We start from the raw sequence: 19,827 nt of genomic DNA on the forward strand, positions 1-19,827 counted from the left end.
TTGCTTAAAAGTTGTTTTATCTTCAACATCTTGCAGTTCTGACGAAAGGGTCATCGACCTGAAACGTTAACTCTGTTTCGTTCTCCACAGACGCTGCCTGACTTGCTGGGTGTTTCTAGCATTTTCTGTTTTTGTTTCAGATTTCCAGCGTCCTCAGTATTTTACTTTTGACCGTATTAACAAAGTCCTGGCAGCACAGTCGGTCAATTCGCTGACGCTCCGTGTTACAAAGCAGAGGGCTCTGAAGGGTAGACTTTCCGATCTCGTGTCTGTTTATTAGTCAGGTGGTGCACGGGGTCGTGGAATCGCATTAAAGTGTTGCTTGCAAGGGTTGCATTAAAGGGATGGCGCCACGCTCACCTTTAAGTAGCTGCCTATGGGGGGCGCAAATCTTGATGGCCTTTTCAAAAGGCTTCTAATGTGTTAGCCTTTGGTCAACAAAAAAATGGCTGACAAAACCCAGTGACTGCAGCAATAATTGTAGAGGCTTTGCCGCGGGATAGAGTGGAGCAACAGTCCAACCCCGTTTGATGGTTGGCGAAGTGAGGTGATGCTGCTTGAGGTTCCTGCAAGGAGGATGCCCCATGTTTGCCAATCCAGAGCGCCCTCCCCATAGGACAGCTTTGGAGCAGGCCTGCAAGGAGATGTAGGCAGAGAACCTGCATAGAATGACATAGAATGTATCGCACAGAAATAGGCCATTCGGCCCAACTGGTGTGTATGCTCCACACGAGCCTCTTCCCTCCTTATTTCATCTCACCCTTTCTCTCTCATGTGTTTATCCAGCTTCCCTTTAAATGCATCTGTGCTAGTCGCCTCAACCATTCCATGTGGTAGCAAGTTCCACATTCTAACCACTCTCTGGGTAAAGAGGTTTCTCCTGAATTCCCTATTGGATTTATTACTGGCCCCTAGTTCTGGTCTCCCCCACAAGTAGAAATATCTTGAGGGGGCACAGCTGAGACCGTCGACAGTGCCAGTGCTATGGGAGCCCGTTAGCTGCAGGCGTCTCTTGTCGCTGCCGTCCTGGATTCGGAGCATCTGCGGGCAGAGGTCCAACAAACCCACCTCTGTAAATATGCTTGCCACTGGTGCTGCCTGACCTATCCAGTATCCCTCCATTGCTCCTTCTCTTCTTCCTCCAAAAAAACATACGTTATCAGGATTCCCACGAGGCAGCTGATGGTGTCAATATTGTCGACACTCCAAAAATGAGGGGAGTGTCAAAACACGTGGCATAAAGCTACTGGGTAACCACATGCTGACATAGAAAAAACAAATAAGAAAAAGAAATGAGAAAAACAGCCTCAAAGTATAGCAATGTCTTTTGATGCACCTCCTAAAGCCACTTTTCATAGGCCTCATTAAAGCCACTTCAGCATGCAGCACAGTCTCTACCAAACCCAGACTCCCATTTGATCCGGGTAAGTATAGGACTCAGTGCTACTCTGCCACAAATCACGCAGGCATCTAAATCATATCATCAGAGCCTCATTTAAGTGTTGCAACTGGCAGGTGTTTCTGGCACCACTTGAAAACCCAACTGGAAAATTAAGAGGGAGACTAAATGGGTGAAGGGTCGTTGTGAGCAATCTCCAACTATATTTCCGATCGGCTTCCTGCCACTTTACAGCCGATTATCAGAGCACCTACCGTTGTTTCTTCCCCCCCCCCCCCGATTCTCCCCGGGAGGGCGACCATTTACCAAATGATGAGGCCCAGAAATGAAAGCTGTAAATGGGAGGGGGAAAATAACAGCAAAATTGGTTGAATCATGTTCCTCCAATGGCTGAGTGAGTAAATGCGCTAGAAAGTCTGGGCCACTCAGAGCAGGAAGGCCTAAGATCACTGCCCAGTCAGTGTTGAGTTAGCTGATCTGAGTATGCTGGCTCTCAGCAGCCCTGGGCTAAGGAAACCCATCAGTCAGGGCTCCCGCTCCCGGTGCCAGATCAGTGACTCTGCTGCAATTGTATAGAATTACGTAGAATTCACAGCACGGAAACTGGCCATTCGGCCCAACTGGTCTATGCTGGTCTTTATGCTCCACACGAGCCTCCTCCCTCCCACCTCACTTCATCTCACCCTATCAACATATCCTTCTATTCCTTTCTCCCTCGTGTTTATCTAGCTTCCCCTTAAATGCATCTATGCTATTCGCCTCAACTATTCCATGTGGTAGCGAGTTCCATGTTCTAACCTCGCTCTAGGTGAAGAGGTTTCTCCTGGGATGGATGTCGACTGACTGGGAGTGAGCCCCCACCCCAGTTAAATGTCCTGTCGACACCCACTGGCTGGGCTCACACCTGAACAATGGGTAATTGTACCAGCCTTCAAATGGAGCTGGCCCCTGTGGTACAATACCCCAGCTAGGTCAAACATCTTACATTAAATATAACAAATATACAAATATCCTTGCTCACAGGATGATTCCTCTGCATCACGCCCGCAGAATAGCACATTGATCAGACGCCAGGCTTATCTGCAGTCAGCATGGCTCTACCTCGAGCAAGGCCTGATATGCCCTCTTATTTAATGTCAAAAGCATCTCTTGACGAGAGGAGACTGCTGCTTAGAAGAGTGACATTTCCAAAAGAACTCCATAACTGCCTATTAAAGTGAGGATCAGTGTTATGCACCGACAGGCCTTATAGATATATATCGTGACGAGACAAGTAGGTTCTGTCAGAGCGCTGACAGCATTAGCGGATTCTGCGGTCCCTTGTTAAATAAGACTGCAGATCAGGCTTTAGAGCTTCCCACTGAAGGAAGAAGGGCTGATTCAGCTACCCTGGCTGGATATTCTGCGACTCACCTCCTGACTCTCCGAAGCCTTTCCACCATCTACAAGGCGCAAGTCAGGAGTGTGATGGAATACTCTCCACTTGCCTGGATGAGTGCAGCTCCAACAACACTCAAGAAGCTCGACACCATCCAGGACAAAGCAGTCCGCTTGATTGGCACCCCATCCACCACCCTAAACATTCACTCCCTTCACCACCGGCGCGCTGTGGCTGCAGTGTGTACCATCCACAGGATGCACTGCAGCAACTCGCCAAGGCTTCTTTGACAGCACCTCCCAAACCCGCGACCTCTACCACCTAGAAGGACCAGGGCAGCAGGCACATGGGAACAACACCACCTGCACGTTCCCCTCCAAGTCACACACCATCTCGACTTGGAAATATATCGCCGTTCCTTCATCGTCGCTGGGTCAAAATCCTGGAACTCCCTACCTAACAGCACTGTGGGAGAACCTTCACCACACGGACTGCAGCGGTTCAAGAAGGCGGCTCACCACCACCTTCTCAAGGGCAATTAGGGATGGGCCATAAATGCTGGCCTTGCCAGCGACGCCCACATCCCATGAACGAATAAAAAAAAACCCCTACCACGCTGCCTGTTTTCCTTCAGGACCCATATTTCATTTTTTTTGCACTTGTCTTTTGCACTCAAGAGGCCACTTGCGTCAGCAACAGCAGAAATTCACTGGAGCCCATTTTGACTTTCGGGTGACCTACTGGCAGTGAAGAGCCCCCCACCCAGCGATTTTAAGGCCCCGGCCTCGTTTAAAGGAGACCGATGAGACGCCAAACAGGCCAACCAGTGCATCTCGCTGGATTAAGGCCTAAAGCTCGGGCCAGGGTGGTAAGTTACTGGGGTGGGAGGGAGGGGGTTGTCATGATCTCGGAGGGTAGGGGCCCCGGGGCAGCAGTGGCCCAGATTCTTTTTGTGGGCACTCCCGCTCCTCCACAGCCCACAACAATAATTCGATGCTTACCTTTATTGGGCATCTTTGGCCCCATCGCCCCTGGAACTGGTGGGAGTGAGCACAGCGCAGGCTCCGACCAGTTCTCACCAAAAATGGCCATCTGGCTCCTACTTACGTCGTAGGTTCCTGACTTCGGTATTAAAAAGAGCCTATCGCCTGAAACAGGCAGGCACTTTGGACACCTGGGTGTCGGCCCCTTTCCAAATGTAGACGGTCGCATCGCCGGTGTTAACAGGAGCGGTGAGGCCTCCGACCCCATTTTGAGGAGTTGGCGCCCCGTTAATGCCAGGAGAAGGGAGTTAAAATCGACCCTACAGAGTCTTGGACGGCAAGTTTCAAAATGAGTGAGTAGCTTTTTGCCCCTTACTCCATAAGTAAGTCATTGTACGTGAAGCTTTTGAAACATTAAGAGACATGATAGGGAGTGTACAAATTGAAGTCTTTCTTCACAACATAGTTTTGTTTAGTAACATCTATTTATAACATATTGAAAATCTTATACCTCCCCTTCCTGTCTACAAAACCTTACTTCCTGCTGTCACACTTTTGTCAACTTTTTCCGTTATAAATTCCTGTGTCCACATTTATAATGGAAATTGCCTATGTAAACTTGTCACGCTGTAATTACACCCTCCTGCCACTGGTGGTGCTGCAGTACATAGTTTTGTGTCTCCAAGCGCTCCTCAGCCTACACTGCAGAGAAACTCTTATACTCCAACCACCTTTTTTTCTCCGCTTCCCAAATTGCCATAAGTTTTGCTATTTGACTATAAATAATACAAAGTGAATACATTATGTGAAAAAAAAAGACGGTATGTCTGACTTTAAAATGGGCACTGAATTATGTCTGTGTATCCTGGTCCAAGTTCCCCCCACCCTCTAAACCCGCTTCACCTGAAGATTACACTTTGCCCTCGACATCAATGTGTGTGCCATGAGAGATCAACTAGCATTAAAATACTGAACTATGTAGATAATGCATTTGATCTTTCCCACCTGCCATACATGGTCCTGGAACCAAGGATATTTGAGGTAGTTATTGTGATGTGGCCCTCCAAAACCTTTCATTCTCATTAACATGGCACGGCCTCCTTAAAAGGACTTCCCACCTTTTGTCATCAAAAGACGGACAGAGAGCAGGATAAGGACGGGATACAGGGAGTGGGTGGGATTATGGCTTGAGTTTGCTTTTCCGCTAATGAAGTTAATTGAAAACAATAATAACTAATGTCTCCAAATTGTAAACAAGAGGAGGTAAAGAGAAATGGACACTTAGGGCTAGATTTTCCTCCATGGCAGATTTACTGCTGGTAGTGTGACAGGATTACACTTCCAACTGCCAGTGTGACCCCAGTGAGTCAGACCAGGCTCAGTTGGTCGCACTCTGGGTCATGGGTTCAAAGCCCAACACCAGAAACTTGAGCACAAAATCTAGGCTGACACTCCAGTGCAGCGCTGAGGGAGTGCTGCACTGTCGGAGGTGCCGTCTTTCAGATGAGATGTTAAACCAAGGCCCCATCTGCCCTCTCAGGTGGACGTAGAAGATCCCATGGCACTACCTTGAAGAAGAGCAGGGGAGTTCTCCCCGGTGTCCTGGCCAATATTTATCCCTCAACCAACATCACTAAAATAATGTTTCCTGCATTGCAACACTGACTACAATGCAAAAGTACTTTTCAAATATTTACCCAATTCTCTTTTGAAATGATGTTACAGTCTCTGCCTCAATAACCACTTGTGGTAAAGTATTTTGTTCTCTGATAACCCTCTGTATGAAAAGTATTCTAATTTCCACCTATGGCCCCTTGCTATCAACTCACAACCCAGTGACACAATCGGTCACGATTAACCCTCTCAAAACCGTTCATATTTTTGAACACAATAGGGTGGTGGAAACAGATTCAATAATAACTTTCAAAAGAGAATTGGATAAAATTGTAGGGCTATGGGGTAAGGGCAGGGGAATGTGACTAATTGGATAGCCCTTCCAAAGAGCTGCCGCAGGCACGATGGGCCGAAAGGCCTCCTTCCGTACTGTATCATTCTGAGATTCTATCCCTAATAAAGCTCCCCCTCTCTTTAGTCATCATTTGTCAAGTTTTTCTCCATAAGTACGACCTCTCGTTACTGGTATCGTTCTGTGAACCTCGGCTCACCCTTTCCAAGGCTTGTAATATCCTTGCTATAATGGGGTGCCCAGAACTGCGTGCAGTTGGCTAACTTTGATTTAACCAGTATCTTGCAACATCACTTCCTTGCTTTTGTTTACAGTCCCCCTGGGTATAAAACTCAGAATACCGTGTTCATGGCCTTTTAAGGCCCAATAAATCCATTCCATGTATTAATGCATTTAAGGGGAAGCTAGATAAACACATGAGGGAGAAAGGAATAGAAGGATATGCTGATAGGGGGAGGTGAAGTAGGTTGAGAGGAAGCTCATGTGGAGCTTTTTTTTTATTATTCGTTCAAGGGATGTGGGCGTCGCTGGCGAGGCCGGCATTTATTGCCCATCCCTAATTGCTCTTGAGAAGGTGGTGGTGAGCCACCTTCTTGAACTGTTGCAGTCCATGTGGTGAAGGTTCTCCCACAGTGTTATTAGGAAGGGAGTTCCAGGATTTTGACCCAGTGACGATGAAGGAACGGCGATATATTTCCAAGTCGGGATGGTGTGTGACTTGGAGGGGAACGTGCAGGTGGTGTTGCTCCCATGTGCCTGCTGCTCTTGTCCTTCCAGGTGGTAAAAGTCGTGGGTTTGGGAGGTGCTGTCGAAGAAGCCTTGGCGAGTTGCTGCAGTGCATCCTGTGGATGGTACACACTGCAGCCACTGTGCGCCGGTGATGAAGGGAGTGAATGTTTAGGGTGGTGGATGGGGTGCCAATCAAGCGGGCTGATTTGTCCTGAACGGTGTCGAGCTTCTTGAGTGTTGTTGGAGCTGCACTCATCCAGGCAAATGGAGAGTATTCCATCACACTCCTGGCTTGTGCCTTGTAGATGGCGGAAAGGGTGCACGAGCACACTTCTGTTGGGCCGAATGGCCTGTTTCTGTGCTGTAAATTCAATGTGAAATGGTGGGGTGAACGAACTGTTAACACAACATCTTGTGACCTTGATGAAATTGATCTTCCTTCGAAGAACTTCCTGAAATCAACCCTAAACTCTTTTAACCTGTGCCTCCTTATTGTACTGCCAAACTTCATTGAAAAAAGAGCTGTGGATTTGCCTTGCCCGTATCATTTGCAATCTTACAAATGTCTCCCATCTTACGTGGAGTGAGTTTGCACAGAACAACCACCTTTCAGAGGAAGCTCACTGCGGGCTTGAGTTCGATTAGCAATTGCAGCTTATTTCAAAGCGTACACTCAAACCCATCGAGTGAGGGGCATGACCCAGGATAAACCACAGGAAGCTGAAACCTGCTGAGTCTGGCCTGCCTCCTCAATTAACGAAGAGAAGGCAGAAACGAGATAAACTCCGAACAATTGATGTGGCAGTATTGATTTCCTGTCACGGTTGTAGGTGTCGGTAATGAGCTTTCTAAATACAGTCGCTTCCCCACACAGTTTCAGCTTCAGGGCCCCTTTACTTAAAAGATTGCGACCAGGGCTTCCCAGGTTCAACCCCAGTCCGTGCTGAGTTCGCTGATTCCGGCTGGGATCTCTGTGGAATGTTACATTTGGGCTCGGAGCACCTGCTGGTGTCACAACTCTTGATTGCTAGCCAATCACACCCCTTCTGGAAAGCGAACGTAGCTGCGTGCTGGTTATGGACAGAATTTTTTTTTTATTCGTTCATGGGATGTGGGCGTCGCTGGCGAGGCCGGCATTTAATGCCCATCCCTAATTGCCCTTGAGAAGGTGGTGGTGAGCCGCCTTCTTGAACCGCTGCAGTCCGTGTGGTGAAGGTTCTCCCACAGTGCTGTTAGGAAGGGAGTTCCAGGATTTTGACCCAGCGACGATGAAGGAACGGCGATATATTTCCAAGTCGGGATGGTGCGTGACTTGGAGGGGAACGTGCAGGTGGTGTTGTTCCCATGTGCCTGCTGCCCTTGTCCTTCCAGGTGGTAGAGGTCGCGGGTTTGGGAGGTGCTGTCGGAGAAGCCTTGGCGAGTTGCTGCAGTGCATCCTGTGGATGGTGCACACTGCAGCCACTGTGCGCCGGTGGTGAAGGGAGTGAATGTTTAGGGTGGTGGATGGGGTGCCAATCAAGCGGGCTGCTTTGTCCTGGATGGTGTCGAGCTTCTTGAATGTTGTTGGAGCTGCACTCATCCAGGCAAGTGGAGAATATTCCATCACACTCCTGACTTGTGCCTTGTAGATGGTGGAAAGGCTTTGGGGAGTCAGGAGGTGAGTCACTCGCCGCAGAATACCCAGCCTCTGACCTGCTCTTGTAGCCACAGGGTCTCTGCCTCCTCAATGATTAAATTGCCTGCCAACAATCATTGCCTACAGCAACAATTTGCATTTATATAGCGCTGTTAACATAGTAAAATGTCCCAAGGCACCTCACAGAAGTGTCATCAAACAAAATTTGACACCGAGCCGCATAAGGAGATATTAGGACAGGGGCTTGGTCAAAGAGGTAGGTTTTAAGCAGCGTCTTGAAGGAGGAGAGAGAGGTGGAGAGGTTTAGGGAGGGAATGCTAGAGTTTAGGGCCTAGGCAGCTGAAGGCACGGCCGCCAATGGTGGAGCGATGGAAATCGGGGGCGGGGTGAAGGGGGGGGGTTGCGCAAGAGGCCGGAATTTGAGGAGCGCGGAGATCTCGGAGGGTCGTGGGGCTGGAGGAGGTTACAGAGATAGGGAGGGGCGAGGCCATGGAGGGATTTGGAAACAAGGGTGAGAATTTTAAGATGTCTAGATTCACATGTGGAGAATAACCACTTGGGTGAGGTCCCATCAGGAGGCCTGCACACTTGGAAATGGAAACAATGGTGAGTCCACACCTTCAGGGAGGGGGGAGAATGAGAGGGGAAGAACAGAAATAATAACCAAACATAGAAAACAAAATACCTTGAGAGTCTTTAAAGGGAGACGAGGAAAGAAATGGCCTTCTACAAACATAAACAAACATGCATTTAAGCTCATCAGGAACTTAACTTTTCCTATTCGAGTTGGGCAGGACTGAATCAGTTGAGCTGACAAAGTAATAACAAAGGCTAATGTAACTATACCGAAAGGAATATGGTCACATTAATAGTGAACAGAATTAATGGAGCATTTGGCCAGTGTATAAAGGGCTGGCAGCTGTTTAGCTTTCCCAGAAAGCCTGAAGCAGTTAAGATCCCTTCAGCACCCAGCCACATCTGTCAGGGAGAGGAGGTACGATCTCACACAAAGATGTTTCACTGATCATTAAAAGGGCAACGGACAAGTCCTGAGGGCAAAGGTCAGCGGATGGGGAGGCACGTGGTCCCGGTGAGTAGCATCTGTACAGGACATTCCAAGTGTTCTGACAGTAAGGCCTGATAGAGGTCTTTAAGATATTGGAAGGGTTCGATAGGGTAGACGTAGAGAAGATGTTTCCACTTGTGCGAGAGACCAAATGGGGGGCCATGAATATAAGATAGTCACTAATAAATCCAATAGGAAATTCAGGAGAAACTTCTTTACCCAGAGAGTGGCTAGAATGTGGAACTCGCTACCACAAGGAATAGTTGAGGCGAATAGAATAGATGCATTTAAGGGGAAGCTGGATAAACACACGAGGGAGAAAGGAATAGAAGGATATGTTGATAGGGTGAGAAGCAGGGAGGGAGGAGGCACCACCAAGGCCATAGTGCAGGACACAACCACCACTAAGGCCCATAGTGCAAGACACAACCACCACCAAGGCCCATAGTGCAAGACACAACCACCACCAAGGCCCATAGTGCAAAACACAACCACCACCAAGGCCCATAGTGCAAGACACAACCACCACCAAGGCCCATAGTGTAAGACACAACCACCACCAAGGCCCATAGTGCAGGACACAACCACCAAAGCCCATAGTGCAAGACACAACCACCACCAAGGCCCATAGTGCAAGACACAACCACCACCAAGGCCCATAGTGCAAAACACAACCACCACCAAGGCCCATAGTGCAAGACACAACCACCACCAAGGCCCATAGTGCAAAACACAACCACCACCAAGGCCCATAGTGCAGGACACAACCACCAAAGCCCATAGCGCAAGACACAACCACCAATGTTGTAAAAGAGTAAGAAGGCTAACAAAGTAAAATCAAGGAATGTGCTGTGACAAGGGGTTGCCAACCCTCCAGGATTGTCCTCAAATCTTCAGGAATCAAACAGTAATCTCCTGGACATTGCTGCGAGCAACACCCAGGAGAAAAAATCATTGGGGCATTTAAAACAGTGTGTGTTTTTTTATCATTTTAAAAAGCGCTCTGGACAATTCTTGACAGTCAAGAATCATCCAGTCCGGTAATGAAGCCTGTTCACTTTCCAATTGGCGCAGGAAGGTGGCGCCCTGTGAGTTTGGACATGTACGGCAACCAATGACGGAAGCATGGGCCGGAGGTCATGTGATCAAGCCTCCAGGACTACATCCAACCAGAGTTGGCAACCCTACATGTGAAGATTGTCTAAAACAGCTGGGGTTATTCCCTTTGGAGTTGAGAAGAATGAGAGGTGATCTCATTGAAACATATAAGATTCTGAGGGGGCTTGACAGGGTATATACTGAGAGGTTGTTTCCCCTGGCTGGCGAGTCTAGAACTAGGGGGGGCATAGTTTCTGGATAAGGGGTCGGCCATTTAAGACTGAGATGAGGAGAAATTTCTTCACTCAGAGGGTTGAGAATCTTTGGAATTCTCTACCCCAGAGGGCTGAGGATGCTGAGCCATTGAATACATTCAAGACTGAGATCGATAGATTTTTGGACACTAAGGGAATCAAGGGATATGGGGATCGGGCAGGAAAGTGGAGTTGAGATTGAAGATCAGCCATGATCTTATTGAATGGCGGAGCAGGCTCGAGGGACCGTATGGCCTACTCCTGCTCCTATTTCTTATGTTCTTTTGAAACTGCAATTGTTTTTATCTCGATCTGAAATGTAGAGCAAAGCTAGCATCGTTTCTATATAAGATCAGCACAAACAGGGGGCAATTTTAACTTAACTCACCTGGCGGGTGGAACACTGGATTTAAGGGGAAGCTAGATGAACACATAGGGAGAAAGGAATAGAAGGATATGTTGATAGGGTTAGTTGAAAAAGGGAGGGAGGAGGCCTGTGTGGAGCATAAACCTGTTGGGCCGGATGGCCTGCTGCTGTGCTGTACACCCCGCTCTCCAATGACTTCAGTACTGTCCTAGAGTAAGTCCCACTCATCCAGTCTAAAAATTAGAGCCAGACCTTTCAGGAGCGAGATTAGAAAACATTTCTACACACAAAGGGTGGTAGAAGTTTGGAACTCTCTTCCGCAAACGGCAATTGATACTAGCTCAATTGCTAAATTTAAATCTGAGCTAGATAGCTTTTTAGCAACCAAAGGTATTAAGGGATATGGGCCAAAGGCGGGTATATGGAGTTAGATCACAGATCAGCCATGATCTTATCAAATGGCGGAGCAGGCACGAGGGGCTGAATGGCCTACTCCTGTTCCTATGTTCCTATCATGCTTGTCCTCACCACTCTACCCTGTCTTCCAATGCATTCAATTTAAAATCCTTGTCCTCATCTTCAACTGCCTCCGTGTCCTCCCCTCACCCTTTCTCTGCAATCTCCTCTGTGCTTATAATCCCACCCCCCAGACACTTATTTCCTCTGACTCCGGCCTTTAGTGAATCCCTCCCCTCCCTTTGTTCCTTGATCGGTGACAGTGCCATCAGCCGCCTGGGTCTTACTGTAATCCTGAACCGCTCTGACTCTCCACCTCCCTCTCCTCTTTCAAACACCTCCTGAAGCCCATCCCTTGGAGCACACTCTCGGTCGCTCTGCCCAACCTCTCCCTTCCTGGCTGGACGTCGGTTTTCCTTGCGCCCATCTGTCAGATGTCCTGGGACATTCTTTCCGTCAACGGCACGATATAAGTGCAAGTTGTTGTTGTTGAAGGCAGACCTCTGGCCCCAGTTGGGTAAATGGACATAAAATCCTGCTGGCGTCAGCACCCGAATTCCCGACTTGTGCTCCCGGGAGTGCGAATATCACCATTCCGCAATGCCGTCAGTTCCAGTTGGGTCGTTTACAACAACAACAACAGCTTGCATTCATATAGTGCCTTTAACATCGTAAAAACCTCTCAAGGCGCTTCATAGGAGCGTTATCAAACAAAATTTGGCACCGAGCCACATAAGGAGACATAAGGAGACATAAGGACGAGAGAGAGAGAGGTAGAGAGGCGGAAAGAGAATTAGAGAGGCGGAGAGGTTTGAGGAGGGAATTCCAGAGCTTGGGGCCCAGACGACTGAAGGCACGGCTGCCATTGGTGGGGCGAAGGGAGTAGGAGATGCACGAGAGGCCAGAGTTGGAGGACTGTAGAGTTTTCGGAGGGTTGTAGGGCTGGAGGAGGTTACAGAGATAGGTTTATACCTAAGACTGTGGCTAGCAGGAGAGTTGCACGTTTGCCATCGGCTGCTCTGCTATAATGTAAATTCACCAGAGAGAAGACAGCTTTAAAGTAAGATTTCTCACCGATCATTAAAATACAAGACACAAGCCCTGGAACCGAAGACTACAAACAGGAAGATTTATGACACTGACAATTTTCCTTTTATATAAAATAATTAGAGCTCCCCCGATGGGACAGGACAATCTGTATAGTCAAACTTTACTATCATCCGCAGCCTATTATTTTCTGAATGTGCTTTTTCTCGTTACGCTCTTCCATTATTTTCCCCTTTGAACGAAACTTGGCATCACCAATCCTCTTCCATCTGTGGTTTAGAGACCCTTGGCTGTTTTCAGCGTGGTCTTCACAATAACATCCTGTAATTGATGAACAGGCGACAGGATTTAAGCAGTGATTGTCTTGCAGTTTTCTCTCCTGCTCTCCTGACGATCCACCGCCATTAACCCCATCGATTTTCGTGTAATCACCCCCACAGGCAAACCCCTTTTGGAACCACCTCTACCCATCTGCTCATCGTATCCCTCAATCCCTTCTCTCCGAAAATATCTGACGTTGGCTTGCACGGGCTGATTCGATGGCCTTCTTTGGTCATTCGTTCCAACCATTATTCTCCGCAGCCTTGAAACTGGGCCAAGGGACATTAGTGTACGATGTGTATGGCATTTCTTCCTCTGCCATTTTGAATGCAAGAAAGAAACCACAAGCACAAATCCACATATATACGCAAATGCATGCACACCGACACAAACACACTGGGACAATGTTTTCTCGTGATCCTAGGACGACCATTCCTGTTCTTCCGGGCCCCACAAAAATAAAGGTCAAAAATTTCTTTGGTCTTTATTTGAGAGGCCTCAAACGATCCTTTGACGGAGCACTGGTTAGGCTGCTCAAAACCTGGTATAAATGGGTGGAGGCATGTCTTGGGGCAGAGCAGAAGCTCCTTTACTCTGCATGTGGCTCAGTCGGTTAGCACTCTTTGCTTCTGAGTCTAAAGGTTGGGGGTTCAAATCCTACTCCAGATACTTGAGTGCAAAAAATCTAGACTGGAATTGCTGCATTGTTGGAGCACGTCACCTTTTAGATGAGATGTTAAACCAATGTCTGCCCTCTCAGGTGGGTGTAAAAGATCCCATGGCACTATTTTGAAGAAGAGCAGGGGTGTCCTCCCCGGTGTCCTGACCAATATTTATCCCTCAACCAACATCACTAAAACAGATTATCTGGTCATTGTCACCTTGCTGTTTGTGGGATCTTGCTGTGTGGAAATTGGCTGCCTACAACAATGATTACACTTCAAAAATACTTCATTAGCTGCAAAGCGCTTTGGGACATCCTGATGTGATGTATAAATGCAAGTTCTTTCTTTAACTGCATAGCTGAACTGGGAGTGCTTGATAATGATACTGAGTGCCTGAGAGGTGAACTAATCTCAATCCCCAACAAAACTCAGACACAAAAATAATTTAACTTAAAAACTTTCCGTTTGATGTGCAGTTAGGAATCCAGCTTAGACCAGTTTCCGATTGCTGGACGTTTTTTTTAGGATATCGCACGACTAAGTCTCAACGAATTGGCAAGTGGGAAGCAAGTTAAACAGACGGACCAGCACAATGAAAAAAATTATCTAAACACCATCTGCCCTGGTTGCCTCTGGCTTAGACTACTGCAGATGGGCATTAGACCATCTGTGGTCACTGGTGCCTCAGATTCCATCAAGAACCTTAAATTGGTTGTGGAGAGGCCTGATATTGCACTCAGAAAATAACACTCCATGCTCCCTAGTCAGCGCTGGGTTCATTAGGCCGGAATTTGCTGGAGTGCCCGGTTAGTCCGATTTTTTTCCGCACCCTTCAGCTCAAAATATTTTTGCCCTGTAACTTGCTGGAAGTGCGAGCTGGTGACGGGAGCACCTGGGACCTTAGTGAACAACAGGACTAACAGTCTATCTCCTTACCCAGTGAGATTTAGGGATTGAGAAAGAAACAGAGGAACGACAGAGAAGGAAATAGGGTGAATTAGAGTCAAATCGGGTACAGAAAGAGAAATAAAGAGAGGGAAGGAAAGATTGGATTAAGAGAGAGAGACAGAAAGGCAAAGTTAGAATTTTTTTTTAATTCTACATTTTTAAAACCTGTAGGAATGAGACGCCTCAGTTTAAATTGTTCCCTTTCTGGGCTGGAGAGGTTGATTGGCGTTGCGTTAACCAATTATCACGTTGTTAAAAAAGGTATGCTGTTAATTATCAAACTTAACTTTCTGCGGCGAGTTTAATGGGCAATTAATGTGCCAATCCAGCAAGTTCTTAAAAATAACGAGGAGGCTGAGGGTGAGATGCTGTTTGTGGGAAGCACTCGGCAGAGCAGCGTAAATCGACCAGCATTCTCTGGAGATTCACAACTCAAGGTGTATCTCCCAATCCCCCTGAACATTCTGGCCAATGTACACACTAATAAAGGCGCGTGTTGTTAAGACGTCATTAATTTTACAGCAAGATCCGGCTGTTATCTTAATTTACCTCCCTCGGGCTTGTGCGTTTAGTAACCTCCCTATGTCCTAGCCATGCAATCACAACTTGCAGCTCGAACTAAAATATTTGCGGAAAAGACTAAACAAAGAAAAGAAAAAAGCCCCAAAGGATAGCAAAGTTAATTGTAGCTCATTTTAAGTGATTTGGAAAGGGGTGCTGGTGAGAGTCGCACTTTAATGCTTGTTAGATCTCCTAAACTGTGTAAATAACAGCAGCTCATGAAGCTGTATGGATTTAGAGTGAATTGTTCGTGCTTGTTAAGATGAGATATCTCAGTGCTTAGAAATGGAGTACTTGACTAGATTGTTCACCCAGTGGCAATATGCAAGGGCTCCCAGATCATTGACAGCACAATTAGATGTAAAGAAAGAATGAACTTGCTTTTATATAGAGCTTTTCATGACCTCCAAAAGCAGTCATTGAAGTACTTTTGAAGTGTAGTCATTGTTGTAATGTGAGGAAAGACGCAGCATGATGCCACGAACAGCAATCAGATAAATGACTAGATAACCTGCTTCAATTATGTTGATTGAGGGATGAATGTTGGCCAGAAGACAAGGGAAAACTTCCTGCTCTTCCTCAGTTATCGCCATTGGATCTTTTACGTCTATGTGAGAGGGCAGATGGGACCTCAGTTAACATCTAATAAGAACATAAGAAATAGGAGCAGGAGTAGGCCGTACGGCTCCTCGAGCCTGCTCCGCCATTCAATCAGATCGTGGCTGATCTTCGACCTCAACTCCACTTTCCCGCCCGATCACCATATCCCTTGATTCCCTTATCCAAATAATATCTCATCCAAAAATCATCGCCTCCAACAGTGCAGAACTGACTACATGTTGCAGGTGTTGTTATTTTGGATAGTAGTCCATCTTATGTAGTCAAGTTGCTGGAGTAAGAATTTGAATCCATGGTTGCCTGACTCAGAAGCAAGACTGTTGCCACTAAACCAGGGCTGAGATTTGGAGTAAATCTCTTTCTTCTCTGCCCTAACAATGTACCTTAGCCCCCACTCCCCACACCTTGATGGTCCCTTTCTCTCTAACTCTAGTCTCCTTCATCTTGGCCCTGAATTTCCTCACTATCTTCAGCACTCACACCATTATTACGCCATTATTGCACTGAAATGATTGAGGAAATTTGCATTTTAGTGCCTTTGGATACATTTACGTTGTTATTGCGCGGAGCGTAACTTTCCTTGGTCTTTTCAACGGTGCAAACCGTACGTGTGTTAAAGCCCCTCAGGGCTCATTTGCATAGCTGCACTGTTCAAATCCATGGAAGTTTCCTGGATTTACACCGCTGATGCACTCGGTGTAAATTTTACCCCTCAAAAAACGATCCAACAGCTCAAACATGTGCAAGTGAGGAGTTGGTGAGATGAAGACTCACAGGCTTCCGAACGACTATTTTAACCCCTTCCTTCACATGTTGTAATCACTGACACCTGCACTTCCTTTTATTGTAGTGTTTCTTCCTCTTCCCAGACAAAGATTTTGACATCCCCAACTTCCCCCATCCCTGAACCCACATTCAGATAGGCTCTGGACAAGGGCTGGCTTTCCTCATGGGCATACCGCTCAATGCCATCATAATGCAGGAGGAGATACAGCAGCAGTATGTTGGGGCCAGGAAACTCAGACAACAGGGCTGAGGACAGCAACCCACCAGGTATGACCTTCCCCAAAGCACGCGTCGACCGCACCAGTCTGACGAGGACTTCTCTGATAATTTAAGGGCTGTGCCTCTCTCCAAGGAGGCCGTTGGGCATCTCTGCCAACTTCATCACGAAGATTTACAGGCTCGCGCCAAGAACAATAATGACAACTTGCATTTATATAGCGCCATTAACTTTGTAAAACGTCCCAAGGAGCTTAATCAGACAAAATTTGACACCGAGACACATAAGGAGATATTAAGACAGGTGACCAAAAGCTTGGTCAAAGAGGTAGGTTTAAAGCAGCATCTTAAAGGAGGAGAGAGTGGTGGAGAGACGGAGACGTTTAAAGAGGGTATAGACAGCTAAAGGCACAGCTGCCAATGGTGGGTCGAAGGAAATCGGGGATGCACAAAAGGCCAGAATTGGAGGAATGCAGAGATCTCGAAGGTTTGTAGGGCTGGAGGAGGTTACAGAGATAGGGAGGGGCGAGGCCATAGAGGGATTTGGAAACAAGGATGAGAATTCTAAATTCGAGGCATCGCTGGACCGGGAGCATAGGGGTGATGGGTGAACGGGACTTGGTGCAAATTAGGATACGGGCAGCAGAGTCTTGAATGAGCTTAAGTTTATGGAGGGTGCAAAATGGGAGACCGGCCAGGAGAACATTGGAGTAGTCGAGTCTAGAGGTAACAAAGGCATGGATGAGGGTTTCATCAGCAGATGGGCTGAGGCAGGGCTGGAGACGGGCGATATTACGGACATGGAAGGAGGCGGTCTTGGCGATGGAGAGGATATGGGGTAGGAAGCTATGCTCAGGGTTGGAAGCTCTGCAAATGCCCAGCCCGTCTGCCGTGCAAACCAGGTTGTGCCCTCACTCACTGCTGCAAAGGGCATCAGAGGGCAGATTCTGCAGAATAATTCCATGGAGGAGTGTGGAACGAGTGTGATGGGAGAGATGTGAGGGCGTGAAGATGTTAGAGCGGAGGAAGATGTTTTGGCCACTGTGCATGGCAGTATTTGTGTGTTTAGGGGAGGTTTGTGGCCATGGCCCAAGTGAGGAAGTTGGTAGGTGCCCTTAGCGAGAGTGGAGTGTGAAGGGTTAGTCGTGTGAGTGTTGCTTTAAGAAGATAAAGAGTGTGGGAACTCAGGCCTGTGCAAATGTGCTAGTAACTCCCAGCACTTTTCTCAATCTGCAATGGAGAGCAGCAACTATTGAAACTTTAGCTTGCTTAGTCAGCCCTTTATTTGTGCAACAGATCCTGGTGTTGCACTGCCCTCAATAGCACTTTATCTTGCTGGAGAAATGAGAAAAAGAAAAAAAGGCACCACAAATCATACATAGAATTATGTAAAACGTACAGCACAGAAACAGGCCATTCGACCCAACAGGTCTGTGCTGGTGTTTACGCTCCACACGAGCCTCCTCCCATCCCTCTTCATCTAACCCTATCGGCATAACCTTCTATTCCTTTCTCCCTCATCATCGAGAAATATCAAGTCTACAGGACAGAAACAGGCCGTTTGGCCCAACTGGTCTATGCCGACGTTTATGATTCACCCGCGTCTCCTCCCTCCCTACTTCATCTCACCCAATCAACATATCCTTCTATTCCTTCTCCCTCATGTACTTATCCAGCTTCCCCTTAAATGTATCTATGCTATTCGCCTCAACCACTCCATGTGATAGCGCGTTCCATATTCCTACCATTCTCTGGGTAAAGAAGTTCTGAGTTAAATCCTACAGCTTGGGAGGTCTGGGAAGAGAGGAGATAAAAGCAAAGAAAGAAAAACGGGAGGACGGGAGGGCAGAGGAACACCCCCACCTCCCCCCCCCCACCGTCCGTTTTCATACTGCACTGAAGGAGGCACGAAGGGCCTCTATTCTCACAGCAAGTGTGATAGATGCTGCCCTTAGGAATGATCCTTCGCTGCAAGCTGATACCTCAAGCGCACAGCTGAGTCAGGCTCTGAAAACCTCAGCCCTACAATTTACCCAGTGTTGACAGCTCTGTGTTGTCACACCATGGAATAAATTTCACCGTAATAATATCGACTTGCCTCACTTCATTCACCTCAACACCTCTCGGTGACTGAGAAACACTGCAGTGGAGAATAATGGGCCAGCAGCTCCTGCAACCCTTAAAGAGCCCAGCAGAACCATCAATGGTGCAAAATTTGCCCCTCACAGATTAGTGTGCCTTTAAGTCTCGGCATCATCCAAAGGCTTCGGTCTACTCTATCATTTTTTTTTTAATTCCAAAGTACTAAAGTTAATGAGGTTGAAAGAACCATAACTAGATTCTGGGAGGCAAGCTGAGCATTTTGGCTTTGGTTAGAAGATTAGTCCCATTGATATGGAACTAGGAACACAGAGAGAATTAGCAGAGCAAACAGGCATATCTGATTATAACAATGCAGAACTCAGATCAAACCAACTGAATTATCCAGAGAAAAAACAAAGTGGTAATGAGGGATCTGACAACCCTTTGAGATCTCTGCGCTCCTCCAATTCTGGCCTCTTGCGCATCCCCGATTTTCATCGCTCCACCATTTTGGCGGCCGTGCCTTCAGCTGCCCAGGCCCTAAGCCCTGGAATTCCCTCCCTAAACCTCTCCGCCTCCCTACCTTTAAGATGCTCCTTTTTGACCAAGTTTTTGGTCACCATAAGACCATAAGAAATAGGAGCAGGAATAGGCCGTTCGGCCCCTCGAGCCTGCTCCGCCATTTAATGAGATCATGGCTGATCTGCCTCTATATCTCCTTATGTGGCTCAGTGTCAAACTTTGTTTGATAATCGCTCCTGTGAAGCACCTGGGGACGCTTTACTACGTTAAAGGTGCTATATAAATGCAAGTTGTTGTTGTTGCCGCATGGCTGGGATCAAACCAATAGGACTTCCGACCAATTATTATTCTTTACCGCCTTTCTTTCTTCAGTTATTGTGGGGTATGGGTATCTGAGAACCTTTAAATCCAAAACAACTTAATGTAGGCCATAATATAAGCCCTGTTGCCTAGAAATTCAATTTGAGATTGTTGATTCTGGTGCTTTGAAATTATGCAATGTGAATATTAACATACAATGATTAACTCATGTGTATAAAATTCTTTTGTCAGCTGTTTGAACTAAAGGATTAGCTCATAAATGATATCGCACAGCATGATTTCAACCCATATAGGCTATTTTCTCTTAGCTTACATTTCTGAATCACATAATTAAAAGATTCCTCATTTGCATTTATTTATTTGTCACCTTTCTCTCTGTCTCTCTCTATCAAAAGCAAAATCCTGTGG

This window comes from Heptranchias perlo, chromosome 40 (genome assembly GCF_035084215.1).
Source record: "Heptranchias perlo isolate sHepPer1 chromosome 40, sHepPer1.hap1, whole genome shotgun sequence".
In the NCBI taxonomy this organism is placed as follows: domain Eukaryota; kingdom Metazoa; phylum Chordata; class Chondrichthyes; order Hexanchiformes; family Hexanchidae; genus Heptranchias; species Heptranchias perlo.